Source organism: Synchiropus splendidus, chromosome 11, assembly GCF_027744825.2.
Source record: "Synchiropus splendidus isolate RoL2022-P1 chromosome 11, RoL_Sspl_1.0, whole genome shotgun sequence".
NCBI classification, from domain to species: Eukaryota; Metazoa; Chordata; class Actinopteri; order Syngnathiformes; family Callionymidae; genus Synchiropus; species Synchiropus splendidus.
This window is the reverse complement of record NC_071344.1, coordinates 10,810,261-10,837,658: the sequence shown is the minus strand read 5'-3', so window position 1 is coordinate 10,837,658 and position 27,398 is coordinate 10,810,261. Positions and strand designations below refer to the sequence as shown.

The 27,398-nt window shown below is 41.6% G+C and overlaps 1 protein-coding gene across 8 annotated transcripts in view; it reads right to left on the bottom strand.

The window, feature by feature from the left end:
- si:dkey-237h12.3 (teneurin-3) overlaps positions 1 to 27,398 on the bottom strand; it is a 266,708-nt gene that overhangs the window by 161,000 nt on the left and 78,310 nt on the right. Inside the window, exon 1 of one of the 8 annotated variants that reach the window (XM_053878284.1) lies at positions 18,071 to 20,223. The exons of the other annotated variants lie outside the window; for them this stretch is intronic. The gene's annotated coding sequence lies outside the window, so the exon portion shown is untranslated. Of the gene's footprint in view, positions 1 to 18,070; positions 20,224 to 27,398 lie in introns of those variants that run through there. 8 annotated transcript variants of the gene reach the window in all.

Here is a 27,398-nt window from a genome sequence, read left to right as displayed (position 1 = left end):
CCTCGAAATAGAACAAAGTCAAACACAACACTCTTCCCGTCACTTTGGAAAACAAATATTGCCGATTCTTCAAAACCCCCTATTGAAAAGGAAAATAAATAAATAAATCACTGCCACTTCAATCAAACGGCATGTTAATGACACGCGCTCGTGTTTGCAAACAAGTAATTGAGCGGAAATGCTGGATTACTGCGGTAATTTGACATTCTTGCCCATATCTAGGTCGGGACTTCAAAGTTATGCTTGGCGTCTGTGTGAAAGTAACATCAAAGCGCCGGTAAGTCAGTGATTTCAAAAGGCATAAAGAGGGAACCGACCAGATACTGTAACAGCAATAGGCACCTTTGGGCTTCCCATGATGGATGATAAGAAAGCCGAAAAGACAGAGATGCGAGGTGGAGAAAGGCAGGAGGGCTCAGCATAAAAATAGGCCGAAATGGAGCCACTTGTATAAAAGGTATCCTTAATTAGAATGTTTTGCCCTTTTCCTCAAATTCCTTCATGTGGTTCCAGTAAAAAAAAAAAAAAAAAGAGTAAAGCTGAAGAGTCTGGGGAGAAGGATCTGCCTAAGTGGCCTTTTATTTGGGGATGAAAAGCTCGTCTTTGCTTCTGTTCCCTTCTACTGCTCCCGATTACGAAAGACGTGAATAATATAAGGGATGTTTGAAACGCCCCATTGTACACGGGACCCATGCCAGACCTGGCATTTGGCGGATGAAACCCACGACATTCCTCTGGAGAGTCTTGGCACTTAATGAGAAAAAGAGCAGCGTTTTATCCAATATTTTCATATATGTTTTGGATATACAGCGTCACCGTTCATGCAGCAGGAAGCTATTGTTTGTTTATGTTTTCAGTGAAACTAGCTGCCCCTTTGTTACCAACCGTGCCTTTGTGCACGAGCTTCTCCAGTCGTGCACAACTCCATTTCGTGTTCTAATAGTCACAATCGCTTAAGTTGGCGCAGAACTCACCACCAGTCGCGTGTCATGTTTTCCTTCTCTCATGCTGCACTGTAAACAACAGCAGATGTTGTAAAGCAGATTTTGTCACCGCCATCACAGCGCGGATTAAAAAAAGAAGCAAAGGCGTAAAAACTAACAACATTAATTGGCTGTCTCGACAATGTCTCAAGGCTTCTTCGGCGGTGCTACCTCCGCGCCCGCTGCCTGTGCTTACTCAAATTTGTATTACATGCAAATTGAATTAGACACGAAGGAAACCTGCGAACAACAATGATCTGAGAAGGCATTAGGGTTATGTGCTTTAATCTAAAAACGGCTCTGGTCTGCTCTTGCTGTGGCGCAGATTGATCAAGTGGCGCACTAATGAAAGCTGTGAGATTGAGGGGGATTGGAGAGATTAGACGGCTGCTTAGTGTTGACCCCGGACGTGAACAGCGAGGGCCGGGGATTGCTATCATAAAGCAGCCAAATGGCTTATTACACCTGCGCTGGGCGCCACCCACCAGCATCGCTGTTTGGATAATGATAGCCATAAATGTCCGCCGTAAACAGCTGAGGAACCGCTCTCGTCCCCATCACCATCACAAGAGGTGAGAGGTGATCATTACCTTCAATTCTGCCCACTATTGCAAAACATCCTCGCGACAGAGGCGCGAAAGTGAACCCGCAAATATTCAGTCAAAATTCCCATCATGCTGAACGCTTATTGTCTTGTTTGTGCATGCAGCATTGAATGTCTGTACATTTAGGAACACATTCAGACCTACTTTCCAGTTCATAAAATTCACCCCGCTGGGTAACAGTTGAGCCCTCATCAGAACTTATAGCCTATATCATACCATAAGATGTAAAGATATTTAGTGGCCAAGACAGACGGAAGAATGATGCCTTTTACTGCATGGCACCATCCTCCGAACAATTCCGAACAATAAAAAAATGTACATACAAAAACTCGAAATTGCAGGTGTGATTCTGGTTCTGGAATTAAACTATGTACAAACATGAAATCCTTGCATTTGTGAAATCAAAAGATTGTCCCCAAGTAAATAATTTAACTCTTTAACTTAACGCTTCAAATGAACTATTCAAAAATAAGTAACATGAAGTTGAATCAGTTGAATTACTAAATAAGTGTAAAACTACTCCTAAGTTATTTAAATTCAGAGCAGTATTGCACAAAGTTAGAAGAGGAAAAAAGCTATGATCACACTGGAAGTAGATCCTGTCGGCGCATCCATCAGAATGCATGAAGATGGGTGAAGCAAGGTTAGTGTATGTGGGACAAGTGGCACCTTTGGGGCCTGAAAGTTTGCCTCAAATGGGGTTTGAGAGGCAAATGTCCATGGTTTTCCAATGTAAACAAGAAGCAAACGATGATATCAACACTCCATCAAAACAGTGGTGACCAAACAACACACCTGTAAAAGACTAAGTGCCTCTGTTTATCCAAAGACATTATATGTTTGTACTACTGACACTTAGCATAACATCCTCTTCAATTTGATCTTTAGATTTTTACATTTTCCTTCCTGTGTTTACGATTCTTCTGTCTCTGATTCTTCACCTTCAGACCTCTCATCCTCTGATCAGTGCGAGTCAATACTTCCACAATGACAGCATTGTAATAAAATCTTTCATGTACATGAATCTGCTGTTCTTTCTCAAAACTTCGATGATAATGCAATGACTTCCTCCTCACCGGTATTTGTTTACCTTTGGCAATGGATTGACTGTATTGAACTAATGTCGGTGACCCTTAAACTGACAAATGGCAGATTTTTTTTTAATATGGCTTTATATCTTTTATACTTAGGTCTTGCATATCTATTGGCATAAAACATTCATTTAAGTAGGTACAACTTCAAAGAAATTATTTATGTCAAATGGAAGAGGTTGCATTACCAAAACAGTCTTTATTGTTGTTATTATTATTATATTTTTGCTGCAAAATAATTAAAATAATGCAGGGGGGTTTATTGTAAAACATTTTGTACACACAGTTCTAAATTTTATACAAAACACTTCTCCAGTCATTTCTAGTCTGAGACGATGACCATCACACAGGGAGAACGTGGGGCTTGTCCATTTTAAATTCTATTAGTTCTTGCTTATTCAAGGAACAAGTTCATACACATATTACATTTAATCATGGCAATAACCAGTAGCATGAACAAAACCAAATCATGGAGCATCAAGTTGAATATTCATACGACAGTGAACCATTTTAAATATTCCTTAATAGGCGACTTGCAAAGCAATTGTCTGTTAAAACTACGCCATCTAATAGCGGTTTCACATTCAAGTCGGAATAATCCTGTTATATTAGACTGTCTGAATCAGTTATGTTAAATTCAAGGCCTGAGGCCAAATACAGCCCGTCAGCTCACTTTAAGTGACACATGAGAGGTTGAAATACAAATCCGCGTACAAGTCCGCGGTGCATCTCCTAACATGAAGATGAGGGATCCTCAAGTATATTGAGGATGCTAACAACCGCTTTAAGGAGTTGACATTTTTGGTGGAATATTCATGACAAATCATGCTGTTCGCTTCATCATTGATATCTTCAGACCCATCTTTTTGAATTGGTTTGGGTCCGCATTACTTCCAATGGTTGGATGTAGCCATACGTAACCAGTGAGCAGACGTGTAACCGCACCAATACATGACAGGATGCAGCCAAAACCCAACTGGCTCAAATTTTGACCAGGCATCCAAATATGTCAGACTAGGTGGCATGTTGTTTGAATCATGAAATAGCAGCCTTGAATCACAGTGCAGAGTTGTAGACATGACTGCATGACAACTGTGAGATGGTGAGAATGAAGTGTAAATTACAGTGAGAATTTCACTGCCAACAATGAGGATGAAGTATCGCTAACATGGGCTAACAGGGCAAAGGTAGAGAATCAGATCGAATGCAACCTGGGTGGGAAATGTCCAAGTCTTTGCTCTGGGTCACTTCATCAAGCCTGCGGACATATTAGCAGGGCAAACAGCTGCGTGGGCAAATGCGGCGTATGCAGAATTTTCGGCAGAGTGGCATTGCCAAATCAAATAAACAACCTCTACCCACACATACGTCCCAGTCATTTTAGATGCGAGAAGGCTATAATTTTGTAGCCATGATCACCGCTCTCCAGACATCAGAGTGACCAGTGACGGTCAATAATTACAGCTTATTGTATCACGTGAACAAGTGCGTGTTTCAGCTATTCTGCCGACTGGATGAAACCACTTAGAGCTGTCAACATGACACGAAGCGCGCTATTTTTACAGGTAGAGTCATTACTTTTGTGCATGGGTGGAGTGTTTCTCAATATGCGCTCGGCTACAGAATTTCCCCAAAGCATTTCCATAACATACAGGAAATGCATCGCCATGTAATATGCATGTGGTCACGGCTGCTTAAAGCAAAAATGAATTCAAGGAAACATAAAATAAAATGATCACCATCATAATTATGCTCACGTCTGCATTCGACCAAGAATATGATAGAGATAAAGCGACCAATTTATGCTTCCTTTACATCAGAAATTGTTCCCATCTGTTTCAAACAATGTTACTTACTTCCATACGTTATTTGCATTGGTGTTGCTGTTCACCAATAGATCCACCAGGCAGAGCAGCCAAGAGTCAAAAGTGGTGTTTTTGGCGGTGGTCAGTGAGCCCGTAATGTATATCGCAACTAGAAGACGGAAAGTTTCTGTTGTGTCTTCTTCGTGTCTCATTAGAGCTATGTATTGAGTAGTGTCACACTGCCACCAAGTCCCAATCCAGGCTATTCAGGGCAAAGGACACACTTAACATGTCGCCAGATCGTCGAAGGAAACAGAGACAGACAACCATCCACAGCCACAATTTGGAGCAGTGGTGTCCATTGTATTACAAAAAAAAAAAAAACTACATGAACAAGAAAATCACTCCCAGTGTAGATGTCACACTGAGTTTAAGAATCGTAAACCAGCAGGGAGCAACACAAACGTGGCAAACTCAGAACAGAAAAAGAAGCGTATCTTGAACTTCACAACATGGTGAGGTACTGTATTTATATGACTCTAGTGAAAGAGCAGTATTTTTTGTATTTTACGTCACAAATCTCAGAATGTTATATATGGGCTACAATTAAAATATTTTGATGGGAAAAACAGAGGGCCGCATGAATTATCATCATGGGCCTCAAACGGCCAGCGGGTCTAATTTTTAGACCCATTAGCTGAGCGGTGGTGTTTTGGTCAGTGGGGAAAATAGCCAGGTAGCGCAAGCTAAACACTGCTAGGCTTTGATGTGACCCCAGCAAATCTTGGTATTTGGTTACCAGAAAAATGGCTCATAAACTCATTATAATGCACCTTGTTGATTTCTTTTTTAACACAGTAAAATCTCATGCTGAGTCAGAGATTTCTTGTTTTCTTTTCATTTACTTTAATTAGGGCAGCATGGAGAGTAGCTGTTATCAGTTTCGTGACAGCTCGAACACGTCTGCCGGCTAATTGGTGACTTTTAAAGGTCCCATATTATTATGCGAAACTCTCTTTTTGTGGTTGTTATTTTGAGTCTTCGGAGCCTCAGCATGCATGTAAAAGATGAAATGAAATGAACAATGCATCTGTAAATATGAATTTCTAAAGGCGCCCTGCACTGCTGTTTTTTTTTGCAGGTGAGCCTCATACATCATTTTGCCAGCTACTTTGAATAGCACACTACCCCACCCCACCCACCCTGTGAGAGAAAAGGCCATTTCCTCTGGCAAATGTTATTTGTGAAGTATTTTCTTAAAACAAAGTTATCACAGAGCTTCACTGAGACCTTGCATTATTTTAAAAGCCATGGAAATGAACGGAAAATGCAGTGTTTCCCGGTCATTGGTAGTGTATGTGACGGTGTTGTGATGGATCAACCACTTGCCTCCTGACTACACCTGACGCTCCACACAGGCCTGATGAAACTGTCCAGGTCTTCCATAAATACCAATTGTTATTATGATCACTGCATTTAGGCAAAGTAGCTGTTAATGGTACTTTATAAACTCTTTGTTTCCTTATTGCTTTGAAATAATCCAGCCATTATCAGCCATTAGTGCGGTCATTTGGGGCGCTGAAACACCATGGTCATTTTACTCTGCTGCTGTTTCTGCTCCATCAGTCCATCCAGCTCAGGAACAGAGGTGGAACATTGTGTTGCACTTTCCCGCCTCTGTAATTTAGCGAAAATGTAGTCACGGCAGATGGTTCCTCTTGGAAAGAGCCGTGTAAAAGAAGCGGTGATACCCGATGGTCATGCGTTGTCTCTGAAATGTACCATGCAGTCACGATCTCATTGCAACACGCAGATGTCAGTGCATCACAGTCGTTCTTTCCAGAACTATCTATACTGTGCATCAGGGGTGGGGAATTAAATTCACTCAAGGGCCACATTATATTCTGTGACTGTTGTGAGGGGACATCAAGCCCAAAGGGAAAGGAACATCATGGGAAAATTAAATGAAAAACAAATAAATTGAGAATATTATGTGTAAGCATAAAATGACATCATAAAAATATACAAATATTGCATTTAAAACACATTCAATTTAAAGATTTTTGTTGTCTTGTATATTTCTAATCTATTTTCAATTCCGATGTATTTTAAGGGGCCAGAAAAACAGAAGAAAAATATAGCAAGGAAGTTATATCTCAGTTGCACTCATAAAGAACAAAAAAATGCACCAAATAAAATCATCAGAAACATTCTGACATGATCAGTTTTATAGTTTTACTTTATCAATGGCCAGGTTTCATTTTAGATGAGGCAACAGATATTACCATAAATAAACCGCGTATTCATTTCTGTACTAGCATATTAGCCAGTTATTATCATAAAGAACTGATGTATTTTACACTGGAAAGGTCAACAAACGTTCACCATAAACACCATGTTGTTGTAATGTTATTGTTTTACACCTTTCAAAGTGACAACACAACAGTTCAAAGAAAGCTAACAGCGGTTCTACTTGAGATCACAGGTGAGGCCAGTCAATCAGCCTCCGTGGCAGCTACCTGATGAGCAAGCAACACAAGTGAAGCAGGGCGAAAGTGAGAAGACAATGTAGTGAAAGGGGGTGAGTCATTTTAAACACACAAAAGTAGTTCAGAAGACAACTCAAATACATTCCAGTAGAATGGTGATTCATTCCAGTGAATCGTGGTTTGCTCTCTCTGGGTCGGTGGAGAGTTCTTGCCCCAAGTGGTGGAGTTTAAGTATCTCAGGGTCTTGTTCTCGAGTGAGGGAAAATGGGAGCGTGAGATTGATAGACAGGTTGGTGCAGCGGCAGCAGTGATGCGGTCGCTGTATCGGACCGTCGTGGTGAAGAGGGAGCCGAGTCACAAGACGAAGCTCTTGATTTACCGATCGATCTACGTTCCCACCTTCACCTATGATCACGAGCTTTGGGTAATGACCGAAAGGATGAGATCGCGGATACAAGCGGCTGAGATGAGTTTCCTCCGCACCCTTAGAGATAGGGTGAGGAGTTCGGTCATCTGGGAGGAGCTCGGGGTGGAGCCGCTGCTCCTCCACATCGAGAGGAACCAGCTGAGGTGGCTCGGGCATCTGATCCGGATGCCCCCTGGACGCCTCCCTGGGGAGGTGTTCCGGGCATGTCCTACCGGGAGGAGACCCCGGGGAAGACCCAGGACTCGCTGGAGAGATTATGTCTCCGGTCTGGCCTGGGAACGCCTCGGGATCCACCGGGAAGAGCTGGAGGAGGTTTGTGCGGATCGGGAAGTTTGGGCTTCCTTGCTCTGAATGCTGCCTCCACGACCCGACCCCGGATAAGCGGCAGAAGAAGGTGAAGGTGAAGAATGGTGCCACCAATGGGTGTACACATCACGGGTATTGGCCCTCCGGCGTCGAGTTCACACATGGTTTAGAAGACTGGAACACACATGCGCGGACTGAATAAGTAACACCATAAGAGCCCAGCGATGCAGGGATGGTTACAAGCTGCTTTAAATGTTCCAAAAACATACACAAATATGTCGTAACGGCTGTTAAACACACTACTCACGGCAAGTGCCAGCGCTCTAATTTGCCCGATCATCCCATGTGAACAAAAGGCGAAAACAAAAGGCCTTCCTCTCTTTAATTTTCTACACCCTGCCACAGAGGCTTTGGTATAAATTAAACAATCTCATTATCCAACAAATAGAATAACATTGCCCCCAAGCATCTTCTTTTTTTCCCTTTCATCATTAAAGTTCTTAAAAAGGAAAACAAGAATTTTATTTCACCATGACCAAACACTTGTCGGCTCCAAACTTCCCAGCGCTGAGACACATTTAACAGCATTTCTATTCAACCTTATACTGTCTTTCCCTGAATACTTAATATTTCATTAATTCTCTCCGATAAAGCTATCCATTGTAATTATATTTCATATTTTAATTAACGTTTCCCAGCAGAGCCTGGTGCTTTCAGGTGTGCACACGTCCCATCCACAATACTTGACTGAGCTTTAATTAAAACGGCAGGTTCAGTGTTTCCCCGATGACATCACTCCATGGACAATTTCACACTCACATGCTCACCGAAAACCTTATTAAGATTTACTTTCAGATGTGGATTTGAAGATAATGAGTGCCGAAATAACGCAGGCTTTGTCTGGTGGAGGGCACACTGTTGTGATTGAGGGGGTTTGCGAATGTGTACAGACAGATTTTGTGTACAGAGCTGACGTTGTTGTCTCGCAAGGTCACATGCTTGTCGCTGAAGATAAAACTCCACTGTCGTCATAATAAATGTGGCCGTATTTCCCTTCTCGTTTTCAAATCCGGGCTTGTGCATCACTTAAGGACGACTATCGGAGAGAACAAGACAGCAGACATTTTGAAAATGCTGACCCAGTTGTAGCTGCTGTGAGCAACATCTGCACGATTGTTCTCATGGAGGTCTATCCACATAGATCCCAGCGCCTTTGTGTTTAAATAAAAACAATAGACGCATCACAGAAGCCATATTGGCAGAGAACGGGTCACATTTATCAACTGGTGCGCTCCCAAAAAACATTACCATCAGAAAGGCGAGTGTAACTTGGTTGAGTATTTAAGGCAAAAACCAGCTCCAGTGGATTGCTGCCAGTGAGCAGAAGCAAGGCTGTCAAAAACATTCATGTTCTGAAAAGTGTGAACATTAAAAGAGCGTGAATGAGTATAATTCTATTATGTACTATGGTGCCGACCGTACACCACAGGCAGACACATGGCACGACCAGATAATATAGATCCCATTCATCATTTACTTTATTTACTGTAGGAAACTGATTCCGGATGTTAGTCATAATGGCCCACATTAATGTCATATGTTTTATTAGCTGTATTGCACGATGTTTTGCTGCATCTAGCAGCCGTTGCAAACTCACGTGTTTTCTTCTATTAAAGATGCAGACCGAGGCAGAGAGAAGTCGACTTGCAACTTAAGTTACGGCCGACTCTCTCAGAGCTGTTTGAAAAACAAAAATATGATCAAAGTAGTCAGCTTTGAAAACAAATAGACAGTTGGGTTATTTATTTTGCATTAATTTGCAAGCACAAATGTCCTTTTATTTATTTACACACGTTTTATTTTTTGTAATTTACTGATTATTTGTTATAATAGTTTAATAGTTTAATCACTTATTTTCATCTAAATATAACATATTTTTTATGCCTTTTTAAGCATTTTATTTATTTTTGTATTTTATTTTTTTTCAATCCCTCCGGTATCAAAAGTGGTATCAGGTATCAGACATCTTCAGGTATTGATTTTAAGTATTTTTATTATCATGACAAACCCACTCATAAGCTGCTTGGTTGTTTGGATTCATCAGATCGACTCAGTAAATGCCACCGCACTAAATGACTTGATCTTGAAAGCTTGATGCTAAAAATGAGACTAAGGAAACACAGCAGCGGCGTCATTGCCTGATCCAGAAATACATTCAGACGTTGCATAAATTAAAGAAGAGTTCATCCTTTCATGATAAATTATAGAAGAGTTCATCGTAGAGCTGCGTAATTATGCACAAAAGCAGTTTTTTTGGATCGACTGTGCGCGGCCCTCAAGCCCTGATGTGTGTTCTTCACTGAAGCTGTGAGGAGGATTGAACTGACAGAACTGCAGGCGGAAATAAAAAGCCAGCAAATTAAAACAAAATAAAATTGCTCTGACCTCGCTGTTAATGCACTTTTGCTCTGAGGAGACATTAAAAAAAAAAAAGCCTTTGCATTGCATTGACGGCGAGTTAGCCCCTCACGATTTATGAAATTGACAATACAGTATTATATCCATACTAATTGCACTAGTGCAAGTGTGTCACACGAATGAACCTTATTGACCTTCTCGCTCCTATAATCCAGCCGGGTATATTGCACTGGCTCTCTCCTCCAGGGACACAAACCTACTCTTTCAATGTAATAACGGCTGACAACGGCAGGTTCACAATAGTTCCACCTCCTCAGCAGCGCTCCTCATCTTCACAACTGCTGCACAAACCCGAAACGGCTGTTTTACAGAGAGACACTGAAATGTCAATATCTTGCAAAAGATGGGACACAATAGTCTCGACTAGGTTTTTGAAGGCTGCATACCTAAAAATGGATGTCTTTGTCCCGTTTAGGAGGGCAGACGTGCTGCAGCAGCATCGGGAGCAAGCGCCTTTAAATGTTGGGGGAAGCTGAGGTGTACAGTAGTAAGATGAAAGTGATCACAGGAATTTCTTCTGTGCACCCTTAGTCTAGGAAGCCTATAGTCTGATGAAGCAACATACTGATACCACTGGTTCATTCCAACACATCTTCACTTCCATGGTGTAAGAGATTGACATTGGGAAAGTGGACTTTTTCGTCCAATGCTGACACCAATGGCAGCTTACTGCTTTGCATGTTGACGAATTAAGTTTTCAATTGAAGCATGTGTTTCACCATCCGCGGCGTATTTTGACACAGTGGGCAGCAGGTCACGTAAAAGACAAACAGAGGTTGGGTAAGCCATGGGATGGCGCTCCTTTGGTTCCACACATAGCGTGTCTATTGCTATTAAAAGCCCCTCAAACGGCCAGGCTTTTCTGTTACAGTGACCTTCAGAGCCACATAAGGGGTTAGAAATAGCAAGTGAAATCCAATGAAAGTTGGTGAATTGAGTTTCCAAAGGTCTCCCCTGTGCCTTGCACTACCCCCACTCTCTACACAGAGCTACTCGTGTCACCCCCCCACCTGGAATCTTACACGTGAAGGGAAATGTTTTGTACTCCACTGAAATGCCAATGAGTCGACATGCAACGCTGAAGGCTGCCTGTGTCTTTCACATCATCAATATACTGTAACTAACATCCGACTTACGACCTGCTCGACTTACGTCCACCCGTACTTACGACCACAGCCAGCAGATCCTTTTTTTTAATTCAATGTCCGTCACCGCAGCACGTAGCAGCCCAGCATCATGTACGACAGTTACGGCAGCACAGTATCCCAGCATCTCACTCTCACACAGCGAACCACTACAGCAGTACCTATAACCCTCGCGTCTGCTATTTTGAATGGCATTCGACTTACGTCCAATCTGACTTACGGCCGGTTGGTCGGAACCGATGACGGTTGTAGGTCGGATGTATTTGTATTACGCCATGGTGGTGAGGATGGGTTGGTCATTCACCGTAGTTATTCACCATTGATGCGAGATGATGATGTGACATGACAGCCACTGGTGATGGGCTGACAAAGCTTCATCACGCCTCTTCTTCAAGGCTCAGTAGGTGGATCACACACCTTCATTAAACACCTAAACACCTTCATTAAATACTTTTTTCACATCCAAAGAATACAGAGATCAACATCTAATGGCTCAGAAAAATGAGGACACTCATTCATTGAGCTTCTTCAAGCCAAAAATGATAATGTTACCATTTCTGCATTGTCCTTTAGTGATGGCTTGATGTGCCAACAGACCATTGTCCAGCTGAGCCCAGACTTCTGTGGTCCTGAACTGCAGCTTTGGAAGTCACAAATTTGAAAGACGTTTCTGACATCCAGTTTTTCTTCAAGTCAAAAGAATTAGATCCAATCTAATAGCTTCATCTGAGCACCTTGGAACTGAATTAATAGAAAGCCATTCAGCACCAACACAGTTATGTAGTGACCCATTTCTCAGTCGGACGGATTATCATTCTAAGTGGTGCGAGTATCCATAGTATAGCTTGGCTGAAATCTTCCTCACTATTTTATCAATGATCACTGCATCATCCTCGGTATATTAGTTTGCAGGTAAACACCAATATGACTCTGGCTTCCTGCATGTAAACACGACTGCGAATCAACAAAATGGATCTGCCAGGGAATGAGAGGAGTTTCATGAGACATTTCTCGTAGATATAAAGAAACAATTGTTGTTTTCCTGACAGAGCAATAGTGGCCCAACAACTCTCCTCTGTGCAGACCCATTTTATATGTTTAAATAATTTTCACGTTATTGAGGGACACTTTGTCGAGCACCAATCAGCTCCAACAACACTTAAAGTGGGACATCATTAGTGTCAAAACGTGTAACCAGCACCATTGTGTGTCATGTAATCGTGTTACTTATTTGACCTCCTTTCTCCCCTTTCAGTTGCTAAAGCCTCATTTGTTCAACATAATTACAAGTGACAGGCTGGATCGCTATATACCTACCTCCTCAGTGGCATGCCCACCCCCTCCATTACCTCCACACACCGCCGCTCAGGCAGCATGTAAAATCACAGCAATACAACGTTGCACACTCTTTGGGTTAAGAAATGAATCCAACACAGCGCAAGTAATTAATAACCAGCCAAGAAGCAGTCCCCGCTGAAAACCCTGGCTCACCTCTGTGCCCAGTGTATCATTTATCCCACTGGCTTGAAGATGAAATTCCCAGGTAAGAGATGCCTATGTTTTCCTGCCACCTGTAAATGCATGTGGGACCTCCTCTATATGACCCTTCACGGCACTCAGACTTATTCCTCTGTTCATCCATCTGCTCAGCTTACGCCGGCCACCACTCACAACACACCAATTACTCTTTGTCTTAGTAGCTATTGGTCTGCTAAGCACTTCAATCCGTCTCTGTCTGCATGGCCGTGACGTCAACAGAAAATGATCAATCAAGGGGAAGTCTACAAGCCAACAGCAACACCTAAGGAAGCCCTGCCTGCATACATTACCCACAATACATCACTCTGGTAAATACAAGCATCTCCTTCCAGTTGCTTGCAGTCTGTAACCAACACACATCTAAGTGCAGTCAGAGTGTGAACACCCCCCCCATTCAAGCTGGGATCCAGACACATCAGCTGTTAAAAAAAAATCACAAGTATCTGTATTCATCTTTGCACTCGCTGAACCACATTTATAATTGAACAAAGAACTCACAGAAATACATAGACAGTATATACACGTTTGGTCAGACTGTCTATCACTTCTATGGACCTCAATGCAGACATGTAAACAACATTTGCGAGGCAGTTTCATGAATACATTATTATGCTCAACACAAGGTCTCACAGTGAAGACGAGAGAACTGCGGAGCTCGAGCAAGAATAGCAGAGATGGTGTTTGCTGCATCAAACAGCTGTGTCACTGACCCGTCGAAAACACTTCAGTGGAGTGAAAACTACCCGGCCAGACCACGTCTGAACAAAGACAACTGATAATATCAATGCACTATACACTTTGATTAAAAAAATACTTGTATTTGTTTGTGTTTTTAGGGTTGCATTTAGGCTTCCAACTGCTAGCATTAAGAACCCAAGTTGGATTTGTATTGCCAGCTTCAAGCTGAACAGTAGAATAGCCAACCGCGACACTGAAGGGTAGCAAAAACTTTGACAACAGCCGGATCATTTGTATGAAGTGCCACCCTTGAGTCAAATACTCATGAAATGCAGCTAGCTCAACACTGCACCAATGTCGCATGACAGTCAACCGCTAATGTGAAATGAGTGGATGGTACTGCGGCAACTTTGAAACAAGCCTGTGTGTTGAAAGTGAAACCAAAACAATGCAGTCTATAAAATGTTTACAAGCCTTCATGATGCAAGTCAAGTTCATAACATAATTTGCCCCTTTTTTTTACGTCATCTTGAAAGACTTTGAAATTGGTTGAGACTAAGGTACAGGGGTTGGACAAAAATAATGGAAACACCTTAAAGCTAAAAAACCTTTAAGGTGTTTCCATTATTTTGTCCAACCCCTGTAGTTTCATTGTTCAAGTAGTTATGTCCAGTAGTTGTTCACTTATCTGAAGAAAACCCACTGCAAGTACAGTGATCTCATTTGAGGAATCTTTATTTATCATTTATTTTTGTTTCCCTGAAGCAGACAGACTTTTGGCCTAGTGGCACAAAATCAGTGAATAGTGCAGGACCACGTCGAATAAAATGAACTAGACAACTTTCCTGTTGGACTCTGACGGTTTAGATATTGGAGTTTGTAACAATAAACTAGTTTCTACACACGTAATATTGTACATTTTATTTACTTTGTGATTTTTAGTTGTCTTCCCTTAAGCAACGCTTCTAACAAATAACACAAATACGCCCAGTCGCCAGTCCTGCATGGGGATACCGTCTGTATTGTATCGCCAAGTCGTTGCTCAGATGTTAGCCCTTCCTCTGTGCACTATTTACACAGACAGAACTAGCATTTTTACCCGAGAAGCTAAGAGCCAGTCCAAAACACTTAGACCATGCTTGACCATTGATGTGTCAGCGATGTAACCTACAAACTCAACGGCCCATTTCCCTCGCTGTCCTCCCCTAATCACGCCTATACGATGACCTCCATCGCGCAATCACTCGCTGCCACCGTTTTTCTCTTGAGCACAAGCGGTGCCATCAGAATATGCAGGCAGTTGTGTTGTCACATGAATACATGAATAGTGGCAGAGCATGAAAACAAGAGGGGACAAAGAAAAATGGCTAATGAATCTCACTGAATCTCAATCAAGTCACACAGAGAGCCGCAGTGAATAAGACTCGAGGCTTTTTGGGAAAGTGTCCCTGTAAATCACAGGGACAAATATTGTTGAACACACATCACGGAGGATTTGAAATTTGTTTCCAAATGAATCGACAAGGCAAACAAGTCCCAATAATGCAATCTAAATGTGCATGATTATTTCCTGTTAAGTCTTTTCCTCAAGGTTTGGACTAGCACTGGCAAACACTGGTTTTCTACTGTTACTAGGCAAGTGCTTATTGTCCACAATGAAGCTGAGAGCGTGGTTCTCCATCTCCCCAACTCACTGAGAGGTGAAATGAGTCAATGGCCACTTCAGTTGATAGAAGATGGATGGTGTTCCATTCCAAGACAATTGACACTCACCACCATACTCCTGCTTAATCACATGGCTTAAGTTGGAACATCTGTGGCGCCTCGTGAGAGCAGGACTTTATCAAGAAAAGGTTTCACACTCTCCAGAGCTTGTCAAAGGAGTCCTGATAATGCCTCCACAGTGGGGAAAATGCTTTTATGTTGGGTCAGTACATTTCCACTGCTCATGAGGGGGATTTCTACATCTAAAATACTTGACATTTTGCCTAGCCACCAAATCAAGGTTTGAATCTTACAGTACTCTCTTCAACTTGAGTAGCTGATAAGTAGCCCATGACTCATGACTGGCAGAATCCACAATATCGGAGGCTTTCCGAGGGATTCAGTCTTTGCTACAACAGCTACGAAAACATTGCCAATCGGATTCTTTCTCTAAAACAATCTGATAAGTACACATCATTTATATAGGAACACTTTCTTAGCAAACGTTTCACCTCCTGGAGAGTAGTTTTGACTTTCTCGTGGAGTTCATATACAGTAGTGGGACCTAATAAAAGGTGCGACTACACCTCATGTTTATTCATATTTGTATTGATCAAAAAGATGAGTGTGAATATGCGCTGCTCTCTCTTTGAAGATTAAGGGCAAGGAAACGTGAGCGAGTCACCAATTCACAGAAAGACATGTACTTTGATGTTGAGTTTCTGTCTTAATATCCACTTCTAAAACTGAAATACGCCGACTGAAATAACCATGCTATACAAATGTGTGCCTGAATTAAATAAAGGATCAGCGCCGAGGTCGAGGAAGCATTCCCACATGATGAAATGTTTGCCTCGAAATGTTTGCCAACCCAACGAAATCCACCACATTTGGTGTGTTGCTGCCACAAATGACCCAGATACAGCTAACAATGCTATCACTACTACCCTTCAGCCACCAACCAGGAAGGATTTCATTAGCCATTCCTTCAGTGTAAGTAGCAATTGCAGGGAGTATCTTTGTCACATGTCCTTTAATAATAAAGGGCAACGTTGCACACACTCTGCTGCGGGCGATGACATTTAAGCAAGCCAGTACCTCATCGTTCGGCTGCAATATTAGGTCAGTTCCTCGTGTAAAACATTTTGTTGAACTTTCCAAAATCAGTTTTGTCTCGCTCTCTTATAAGTAGTTCAATAATTTATTTATTTTTGAGTTATGGCTTATTGACATTATGGTTTGGTTGATCATAGAAGGACTCAAATGCATTTCAGTTCTTTTTTTTTTTTTTTTTTTTTTCCTCACTACTGCCTACACCAAGTCACTATACTAGCTGCCTGATGTTAAACCACATAATAGCTGATCACAACAATCAGCTTTAATCTGCCAATGATGGACAAACCTTGCTCTGGAGACTATTGCAGATTTGAAACAAGCTTTTTTTAGCAATATGTACTGCAAATAATTTTCTAAAAAAAATGTGTCCAGTAGTGCAAGAAGTTTGGCACAGCAAGCAAACTTCCTCATCCTCATTCCCTCTTCGAGAGCAAGCACCATGTCTTGTTAGTAGAAGTTGGTCGGCTGAATGACACGAAAGATTGTTGTTTACTTTACTTGCTCAGCACCAAAGCCTGTTGGAATCAGAGGAAATGGGTTCAGAAGGGGAATATGGTTAATCACAACCAGAACCAGTGAAACCACAATGGGCCTACTACTGAACCAAATGTTGAAGTAGATTATTCCAACATGGAGCACAGTATTCCACTGAAATATCAACCAACTGTGTTCCATATAAAACTGGACTTGGCGGGACGCTAGTTATGGAAGTTATCTGAAGTGATAATGTTGACATTCTGTAAGTGTGTGAACACTCCTTAAAATTAATTCATGTGGTACAAAGCCTATATTAGCAAAGGAAAATTAGTCAACCCCGACTGTGGTGGGTCCAGATGTCGTTCAACGCTGACCGCTGAAGATTAAAACACAGACAGTGATCGATATTGAGTGCAAAGATGTGGTTTGGAGAGGAGTAGAACGCCGGCCGGATATCCAGACAAAATATAAATGAATAATCCGGGCCATTAAATTTTACTCTCAGATTCCAAACAATAACTCCCCTCCAACACTTTGCAGCTCCACTTCCTAGACACAACACCAGACAGGAACATTTCACTAGATCAATTTCCAAATGCACTTATCTCCGCGGCAGCCGACAAAAACATCTAGATCATTGTTTCACATCAAATCGGGAAACCAGCAATGAGCCCGGTTGTGCATTAAAAATATATAGACACACCTACTCTCACTCAGCCCACGTCTCCTCCTTTGTGATTGTGTTCTACCATTGTTGCAATTGATTCTTCTTCTGCGCCGCAGAAGCTGCTGTTCAACATCTGTAATTGTGCATTTAATCTGCTGTCGCGTAATAAAAGCCCAGATTGCTGAAGGCAATGTGCTCCACCACTGTATTCCTTCAATAATGAGAAGCATTTGTTCCGCACAATCTCTGTGTGGGACTCACTCCTCACACTATCAGATGTTTGCGCATCAACTTGATCAAGTCAGGGATGAAACGCTGAGACAAGTAAGTCGTCAGGATAACACACACATTCTGGTATATAGATTCAGGCATGTAGCCGTGCAGCTCTGTTTTAAGTCCGCCTACTTAAGAGAAGGAAAAGCACAGAGGAATGGATAGAGCTGAGAGAATTTTCCACATACTTCACATGTTCCAACTCCAGATCTACCGGCACAGATGTCCACTAAAGAAACATGCTGTACGTGTTTCATCTTCAGAACGCAAGGATTGAGGACGGTTACCTTCAGGAGACTGGTGCTTCACAGAATGATGATCCACTTTTCCAGCTGCGATGTAGCTTTTCCTCTATAGAAGCGCAGCCGGTCTCCTCCTCTTGCTCCACCGCTGCTGCACTACTGCGCTACCACATGGAAGCCACTGGAGCACCGTCAAAAGGGTTAAAACCTAGTGGACCGGAAAGTCACACCAGCCTCGTTCTAGTCGCCGCTGCAGCCGTATCCACAGGCTCTATACCTCCTCCTCTTTTTTTTTTCTTCTTCTTCTCTTTCTACTCAGCCTTTCTGGTGGGCTTCTCCCCCTCCTTGTGCGAGATGGTAGACGAGAGCAATGGGCGATTTGCACCACTCTATCATGGATCGTGTTACGCTGTCTGGCTGTTGCGGCGGTCACAGATGATAGGCTGAGGAGCTTTTGCGTGCCTGTTTACCCGTCTAAAGAAGTAGCGGGAGAACAGAGGAGAACAGGGGAGGGAGGGAGGGAGGGAGGGATGGAGTGGAAGGAGGGAGCTGCCGCTGTTAAAACACAAATCTGGGAAGGTGTCCAAAGAAACAGCCTTTGACATGAAACCTCGGGAATTCATGAGGGTGGCGTTAACCAGCGCTCAAACTTTTCTTCTCTCCATTTTGACCATCAGCACAGACCAGCGCCTTTGCCAGCGGTGGCTACATGTATTCCTTCCACCCAGTAAAAACACACACGTGCAGCCATTAAATCAAGCAGCTTCACATGGCAACCATCAAACAGACCAGTTCCTACCTTGACTTCAGCCATTTCTACTGATTGATCAAAGGGATCAGAGAGGACATTTTGCAAATATATAAGACAAGTGGAACTCCAGGAAGGCAAAGGGAGTCAGACGTCTTCTGCTAAATATCATCTTCAACTTTTTTTGACTCTAACATGCTGAATAACTTAATCATAAGACATTAAAAACAACAACATTGAAGGCATGATAGAACAAAATGGATGCAGTGTTTCACAGCAATGTTCATATACATCTAAAACGTGACTCATATCGTAGATACCTACAAAACTATTGAGATATTTCCCCAAAAAGATGGTAATAATTGAAAACCTAGTGTTAAATTTAGCAAACATCAGCTAAGATAGCGTTTTGCTTACCTATACATTATAGGAAATATATAAATCCAGTCACATTTTCTGCTGACTATGAGAGGAAACCAGAGTGCTTAGGGAAAAAAGAGACAATTAAGATTCAGAACTATCCTTTCACACAGCTGTACAGCGACACTGACCCATTAGCAGAACCTTGCATGGATTAAGATGCACAGATGGACAACTGTAACAGTAACAGCTCTTGTGCTGAGTCTTTTTTTTCCTCTGAATTTTCATGCTGCAGGGCACCTACAAGATCGACGTTCCTCCAGTTTGACAAAATTCAATAAAGCATCACAAGCATCTAGTGGCTTTTAAATCCTATTATCTGCAACTGAACACACAGTAACGCGCGCACCTGCAGACGAAAGCAATAAAGTCACAACAGGACGAAGATAAACCTTGGTAGCAACACACTTTGATATTTTCATCACAGATGAGCCTGAACGGCAGAACAATGAGAACAACAGAGATCATTCATTACCGCCACACTGTCAGCAGAGGCTATATAAAGCCTGTTTTGATCCACTATTATTGGCTTGATTGCCAATAGACGGCACAACATTGCAGCGCGCAGAACACACATGTTCACAAAGACCAAACATCCTGTTGAAAGAAACACTCGTAACAATGTGCCTTGATAGCATCGCGCTTCGTTCTGTGGCGCCATACAATGAGATGTCGCAAACCCAGATGATTGACTATTGAAGCTGACATCTTGTATATTCACAGCATTCAAACATGGCGAACAGCTTGTGCTACAAGACGCGGTTGTAGCTGTTTGAAAGTGGCGACGACTGTGCATCCATACAATGGTGAACCGTAATCGACTGCACCAGATGGCAGTTATGTAGGAGTTTTAATCCGGAGTTTCTGTAAATGACTAGTCGATTAGTCGCCAACTGCTAACTAATTCAAACTACATTTTGTTCAGTTTAAAAACTGTAGTTAACACTATACAAGTGTTGTGCAAACACTATACAGTCGAGTCAAAGGCAGTCAAGTTGACTAATGGTTACGATAGTTGCGACTGGTCAAGTGTTAATACGGTTGTAATTTAACACATAAATACTGTAGTGTTTAAATTGACACACATTTTCCAATTTTCTAGTAGTATTTTCAACACTAGAGCCACACAAGTCTGTATGTTTGTCAACCTGTACGCGCCATCCTCCGTAATCGCTAAGCTAGTCGGTGACTCGTCATAGCAATTCATTGCAATCCTAATAGTGATGGACGTTAAGAACCAGTTCCATATAGCTACAGCTGGTTAAAATGCATGTCATAGGCTCAGAATCCAGCTTAACCACTTAAAAGCATAGACACCTTAATACGCCTTACCAAGTGGAATTCCATATATGACAATGAATTCAGCCCAAAATGTCAGGAGAACAAGGACATTCTTTCCACTTCATCACAGTTCTGTTGCCGGGTCACTGACATGTCAGCTTAAACCACATCACCACGTCTCTTGGCCACATTAGCAAAGTCCCACAGGGGGACCGCAAGACGCTCCCAGACTTGTGTAGAGATATAATCCCTCCACCTGGTCTTTGGTCTCGTGCCAGCTGGACATGGAGCATCTCCAAAGGAAAGCAGCCGCAGGACGGTCTCATTAGACGCACAAACCCCATGAACACGAGCCATTTCTCAATGAGACAGCTTTTCTCAGCTCTCTTTAAAAGTGTGGAGGCTAGAAAAAGTGTGAAATATAGCATTTGAAAACAACATGGATTTGATATATTTTGCGGTACAAAACTATTGCTGACTGTATGTAATATTTAATAGTGTAAGATGTCTCCGACTATCTGAAGTGGCCAAAGGCGGAAAAAGCTAATTGAGAGCCAAGGGTCTTTGTTCTATCCCCCGAATCCTTTTTCATACTGTAGGTGCACGCTGAAACATTCTTCAAGCCTCACACTTGTGTTTCTCGACAAAAATGGAATCTTTAGTGACAACATGTCCTGCTTGTGAATATGCAAAGTGAAAAACATTACGTTGGTTCTGGATGACGTGGCGCAAGACAGAATCCATTAGCATCTCGTTGGGTTTTTCAATGCCATTTTGCCAGAGTGGAAACAAGTCAGATAAGGTTGCTGGCAGCAAGAAACGGAAAAGTTTGGGAAGATGCACAGCAGTGCAAAGTCTGAAGACGGGCGGATACCACAGCATTTTGACGACGTATAAGGGTAAGCTAGTCATAGCTAATGCTTATTTACTGAATCAATGCAACAACTAACTGTCGGGGTTAGTAGAATATCTAATGTATGCTTTTCGTGGATGGATTTCAGGTGACTTGTTTGCAAAATTACCACAGCATTCTGTCAGTCTGAGCAAGAGGCCATGGATGATCTGCTAATGCAAGGGCAGGGGGGCGTCAAGACTCATTTTATTGGGCGGTGTACCACATAATGGCACCAGTATGTTGAATTTTGATTTAACTCTTGTGGAATTGAGCTGCTATGCTTTTCATTTAGAATTAGGGGAATGTTTATATCATATGGTTGACAGTCAGGATGAGCGATATGGACAAAAAATGTTTTACATCTCTCATAGAGGCTGCTGGTGTCTGACAGACTGCACTGCCAGTTTTATTTAGGGGTTAAATTGAGCCGTCTGTCTGCTGTCCCCAATGTATCGCACATCTCTCAACAGTTGACTTGACCCATCTGGGCCCATTTCCTTGACGCTATTTAAGAAATATTAGAAATAATGTGAACAAATGATAATTTCATATTCTTATTCGTAAATCATTATTCAAACTGTCAGTCCTTTGTCTGGTGTGACCAAAAACCTTGGTTGTTTTTCATTGCCTTATTGAAGATTTTTCTCATATTTGGACCATTTTAGAATTTGTTGATGGTCCCCAACTGATGCTGGGTTGTAGCATTAGCGCTGCCTGTGAGAGTGTGTCCGCGATCAGTGAACCCTAATGGGCACACGGAAGAGGACGCCGTCACCACTGCGGGAGCGGAACTCCAACTATTTTCGCTGCGGTGTTTGGCCGAGGCGCCAGCGCAGTAGGAGACCTGCATGTGTTGATGTGAACCAAGGTAGACGACTGTGTCACAGAACCTATGAGGACCACTCCATCTAATAAAACTAACACCAATCCAGAGACTCAGAGTTGACTATTGACATTATCAAAGGTTTCTGTGTCGATGAAACTCTCCACAACAGCCACAAGCTGTCAAACAGCGCGGAGCTGGAGAGCACTGCGCACCGTCATAGTCTCGTCGTGTTCATGTATCCAAGTCCAATGCAGCAAATGAGCTGTGTGTTTATCAAATGTATAGTGATATCCAAAATTCTCATCGTGGAGATTGTTTTGGGCAGTATATCATGAACAATATGATTGACAGTGATGGAGAGCCACAAGTAACACCTGAGTGACAAAGTGCAACATGCAATCCGACCAAGGACCAAAAATGACGGCGAGGCCTGACATTAGAAAAGCCATCCCACATGCAATAGCCAAAGGACAGAGGAGAGAGGGGTAGGGGCAAAAATGTGCAGCTTATTAGGTAGAGTAGGTTTTAATTGTGTAGCAACTGAAAAGCACCTGACCATATCAGCCAACATCACAAACAACCATCAGTCCACTCAAGTAACTGTGCAAGTCCATTTAGACGCAACCTGTACCAGACAGTGTTGTTTTTTTGTGGAACCTAGTCCAGCAAAAGCCACTCGGGAATAGAAGACATTGTTATTTACAATTTACTATTCACTTAAATCTAGAAATTATCTTAAATAAATGTCAATAATTTACAAAAGATAATAACCTTTATCAAAGAGGTTTGTGGTGGTGTAAGTACCAAGTTACGGAACCTACAATAGGTGGTAGTGCAACCATTTAGACCATGAAAGAATCTGACTAGACTTCCCAGAACCATATTAAGGACCACTGTGTCCTGACCCTGTTCTATTTCTATTTTGGCATAACATGAAGTGATAGCATACGACATTGTCAACCACACAGCTAAAGAAACATACGTAAAATTTATTATAATATTTAGGATAAATTGAGGTTAAAATTAATATCTGGATGACATCATAAACTCATGTTTTGTGACCCAAAATATGCGGCATGGAGCTACCTGGTTGATCCTGGCTGCAGCATATGCACACCTCAAAGTTGAAACCCTGCAAGAACTAATACAGAGGACCAGAAAGTTGTGTCTCTTCTTCCTCCTCAGTGACCATTTGAAGTTATTTACATTGGAATTGGTTCTTCTTTTTGTCATGAAAAGTCCAGAATGGTTTATTCTTGATGATGTTTTGATAACTAAACACATGCTACATTCAAATTCCCAGATCTAGATTTGCACCAAGTATCATCCCTCTCACTTACCAAAACCAAAAGCTCCTCTTGCACTTTGGAGCTAAAGTGTACCAGCTCCTCATTCGTCTCTTGAAAGCCATCAGCTTTGCGGCACTTGCTGCTTAAAAATGAAACCATCCTGGACTGTAAAGCAACGTATGAGGCGAGCGAGTTTCTCGGGGACCAAGCAGAGGCAGCAAACAAGCAGACTAATTAGTAAGTGTCCATCAGGTGTGTGGAGCCAACTAAAACTAACTGTTGCCATGGCGATGTCTCAGCTTTGTGACAGTGGGGTCACACTCTACTTTAAGGACGGGTTCCTTCTTTCACACCAAAACTGTGCCTCCACCTTCCCTCTCGATTTGATATTCCCATGCGAACAGTCGGATCATCGGACATAAAATTGGGATATTGAGAAATAATAATTAGCAGTCCCATTTTTTTCATTTTTTTTCTTTGATATGACAAGTAGACGATAATCAGCAGGTTTGTGTCGAATTTGTGCTCACACCCTGTAGTTAGTGTTGTGAATTTTGGAACCCATTTATTCGCACCTGAAGACTCTCCAGACTCCTGTATAATAATAGTCCCCAGTTAAAAGCACAAATGGAACACAACATTTCAGCACAGCTTTGGATTCACAAAGCATGTTTCTAACCCCTTTTTTGTTTTTTTTTGCTCTGATGTTTCAGTCTAATTACTCCATTCGTTCCCAGTTCTGCCCCATAGTCCCCAAATAAAAAGCAATTCCTGCAAAGCTTAATAAGCAAGCTGGATGGATCCAAGCCCATGGAAGACTGTTAGCCACTTTAATGGAAAAACTGAGGAGTATTGTCCCACCGTAAACAATCTTCATTGACTACTTAACACCCCATCTGTACTCAATTAGACCCCATGAAACACGTCCTCTTTCCTGAAAATAGCCTTTTTTCACCTGGAAATGCGTTGGAAAATACACACACTTGATCATATGAACCGGCGTCATCCGGAAAAAACCTATTAACCTTAGGTCTAATTCAGAAAAGTAACCAAATCCCAATCCTAGTGACATTTATATTATCGTAGAGATGAGAGTATATGCAACACTGAAGCATCAGTATGCAAGAATGAAGGCTGTGTTTTGGTATTAACAATGAACAGAAAAGTTCACTTGAACAATAGTTGTAATTCCTTGAAAGGGCTAAAACAAACAGTTATTTTGATTTGTCACCAACTACCTTCAAGCTTTGACCACTGTATAACATGCATGGGTTGTTGTAAAGAGAATATAAACAGAAACCTAAATGTGCAAAATAAGCGATGAACTGAAAATATGGCCACAGAAAATCTTTCAAAAATTGGCATTAAGTCTGTCAACTGAGGTTCTACTGAGATCTATTTGGATCTTCAGCACATCATTGCAGCTGTCCTTGATATGCTTGATGAAGCTCTTATTTGGATGCAGGAGCAGCGCACATGGATGCAAAGAAACTGTAGTTACCTGCATGTAACATCATTTCTATGAGCATGTGATAAGTAGTAATAAGCTGATGTGGTTTCCTGATTTTTGGTGCCAAACACTGTACCACAGACAGTGCCACTAGTGGGCTCTAAAACTTAAAGACATTTTCATGTAAATGGTTTTACAGCGCTTTCAGTGTGTCCGTTTTCAGCCTTGTCTACCACATGTTCGGTTTTCCAGTCCGAATTTTCATTTTGGTGCATCCCTAATGGAAACTGTCGTAAATGCTTGCATAGAGTTAAATATTGTTTTGATACGCAATAATAACAAAATTCTAACTGCACAAATTGTAAAGTGAAAGGTGTGTATCCTTTACTGCTCCAATTTCAGAGTGTCCATTTAATGTAGTGAGCATGTCTTTGGGCCATGGGAGGAAACCGGAGAACCCGGAGAAAACCCTCCCGCACATGGGGAGAACATGCAGAAAGTTGGTACGACCCCGGCATCGAACCCACATAAATATATATATACAAACAGACCAAAAAGATATTCAAATGTAATATGTAATACAGTTCACCAACAGTGAAAATCATGACGCAGCTTTACAGCATGCATCACTGCTAATGTTACGTTGATGAGAAAAACAAATCATATCTGGCCTCAGACATTCCTGAATCACACTGCCCTGAATTCAATCATGAAGCTAAATCACTGGGTGCTTCATTTTTATAAAGCGTAATGATGCAGCGGCGCATGTTCGTGAACCGCCAACAAGGAAAACAGCGCTGGAATGATACGACTCCTTTGAAGACGGACATCAAAAGTGAGGCCTCGGGGTTGCGAGTGCTACACTGACATTTTCCCACTGCAGTTACACCATGACTCCACCACGCCTGCAGGCTGGAGAGGGGTAATGCAAGTTGGGTTTGGTAATGCAGAAGTGTCCCATTTCTGCGTGAGATTCACACGGAGCGTCCCAAATGATGACGTCCAAAATGCTAGACGTGGTGAAGGACGGGCTATTTTTGAGACATCTCCGTATTAGTCACGATAGGACACCTCACGCAGACTTCAGATCTTTGGGAATAACAAATGGCCTCATTTGCAATTCTCTCCTGGCCTTTCATTGTGATGTGGACAAAATGAAAGTGAGAAAGCGTCACATGCAGTTTAAAGCTTTGCTGGAAGGATCATGAGATGTTCAGCAACAAAACTGAGGGACAGTTGTTGATGTAAACTAGAACCCACCTGGTCAACAAACAACACTGGCACAGAAATGAATGGATCACAAATAAGGTACGTGAAAAACAAGTGTTTGGAGAGGGTGAATCTGTCAATAATATACATAACCCACCATCTGCATAACATAAATGAATGAATTAAAGGACAAAAAAATCTGCGTGCTTTGGGTAATTAACTTGAATAAAAGAAGGATGGTGGCTTCAAATGTTAAGAATAGTAAAAAAAAAAATTAGTTGTGTGTAAATATGTAAAGGAAACACTCAGTAACTCAGTACAGTAAAATAAGACCCCATCTCAATGCCATTTCGGTTAATCACATGGAAAATTTTACAACAATAAGTAACTCAAAATGAGGTAAATGTGGAAGACAGATCACACACAAATTTGTGCGGCCATTAATAATAACAACTAAAAAACAATAACTTAATGAACTAATAAAAACAATAGCATCTTAGTCGAGTATTACGCTGTATGTAATTTCACTACTTCATTATTTTCCAACCTCTGTTGATGAAAATTACTGTACAATATGCAACATATTTGTGCCATTATTTATGCTTTTATTTCTTTTACATTTTTGGTGGGAAATGAGAGATTTTTTTTTTCATGATCCCATAAATAAAAAAAATATCTGCAATAAAGACAATTATTCTGTAAGATTTTTTAATACATGCGAATAAGAAAAAAATATAACTACATTTGCTTTTTTTTTTCCAAAAAAATTGTCATTTTGTCAAAAAAGAGTCATTTTGTATGGTTTAAATAGACTAGAAGAAAAATCCACTCATTGACAGAATCAAATCATATGAAAGCATCTGGGAAAACAAACAAAAAAAAAAAACAGTGAAGAGAAAATTTTAAAATGACTCGAAGCAGTGCTGATAACATAATTCGAAAAGAACCTATCGTCATCATAGAGCATATGTTACATTGAAAAAAAACGTGATTCATTTTAGAGAGAGGTACAGGCAAGATTTGATGTCAGAATTTCTGGGGAACGGTTACCAGGTCACTGGAGGTCAGGCTGAAACACAGTCATCATGGCTCAACTCAAAACATTATAATCATTTTGTAAATTCCACCGATAGCTCCCTCTGTCAGGAAGGAAAATAAATAACTAATAATAATAATAATAAAGCAGATTGTATCATTTTAAGTATTTTTTCAGAGCCACCAGCGTCTTCGTCTTCTTCTTCTAAATCACGAGCTG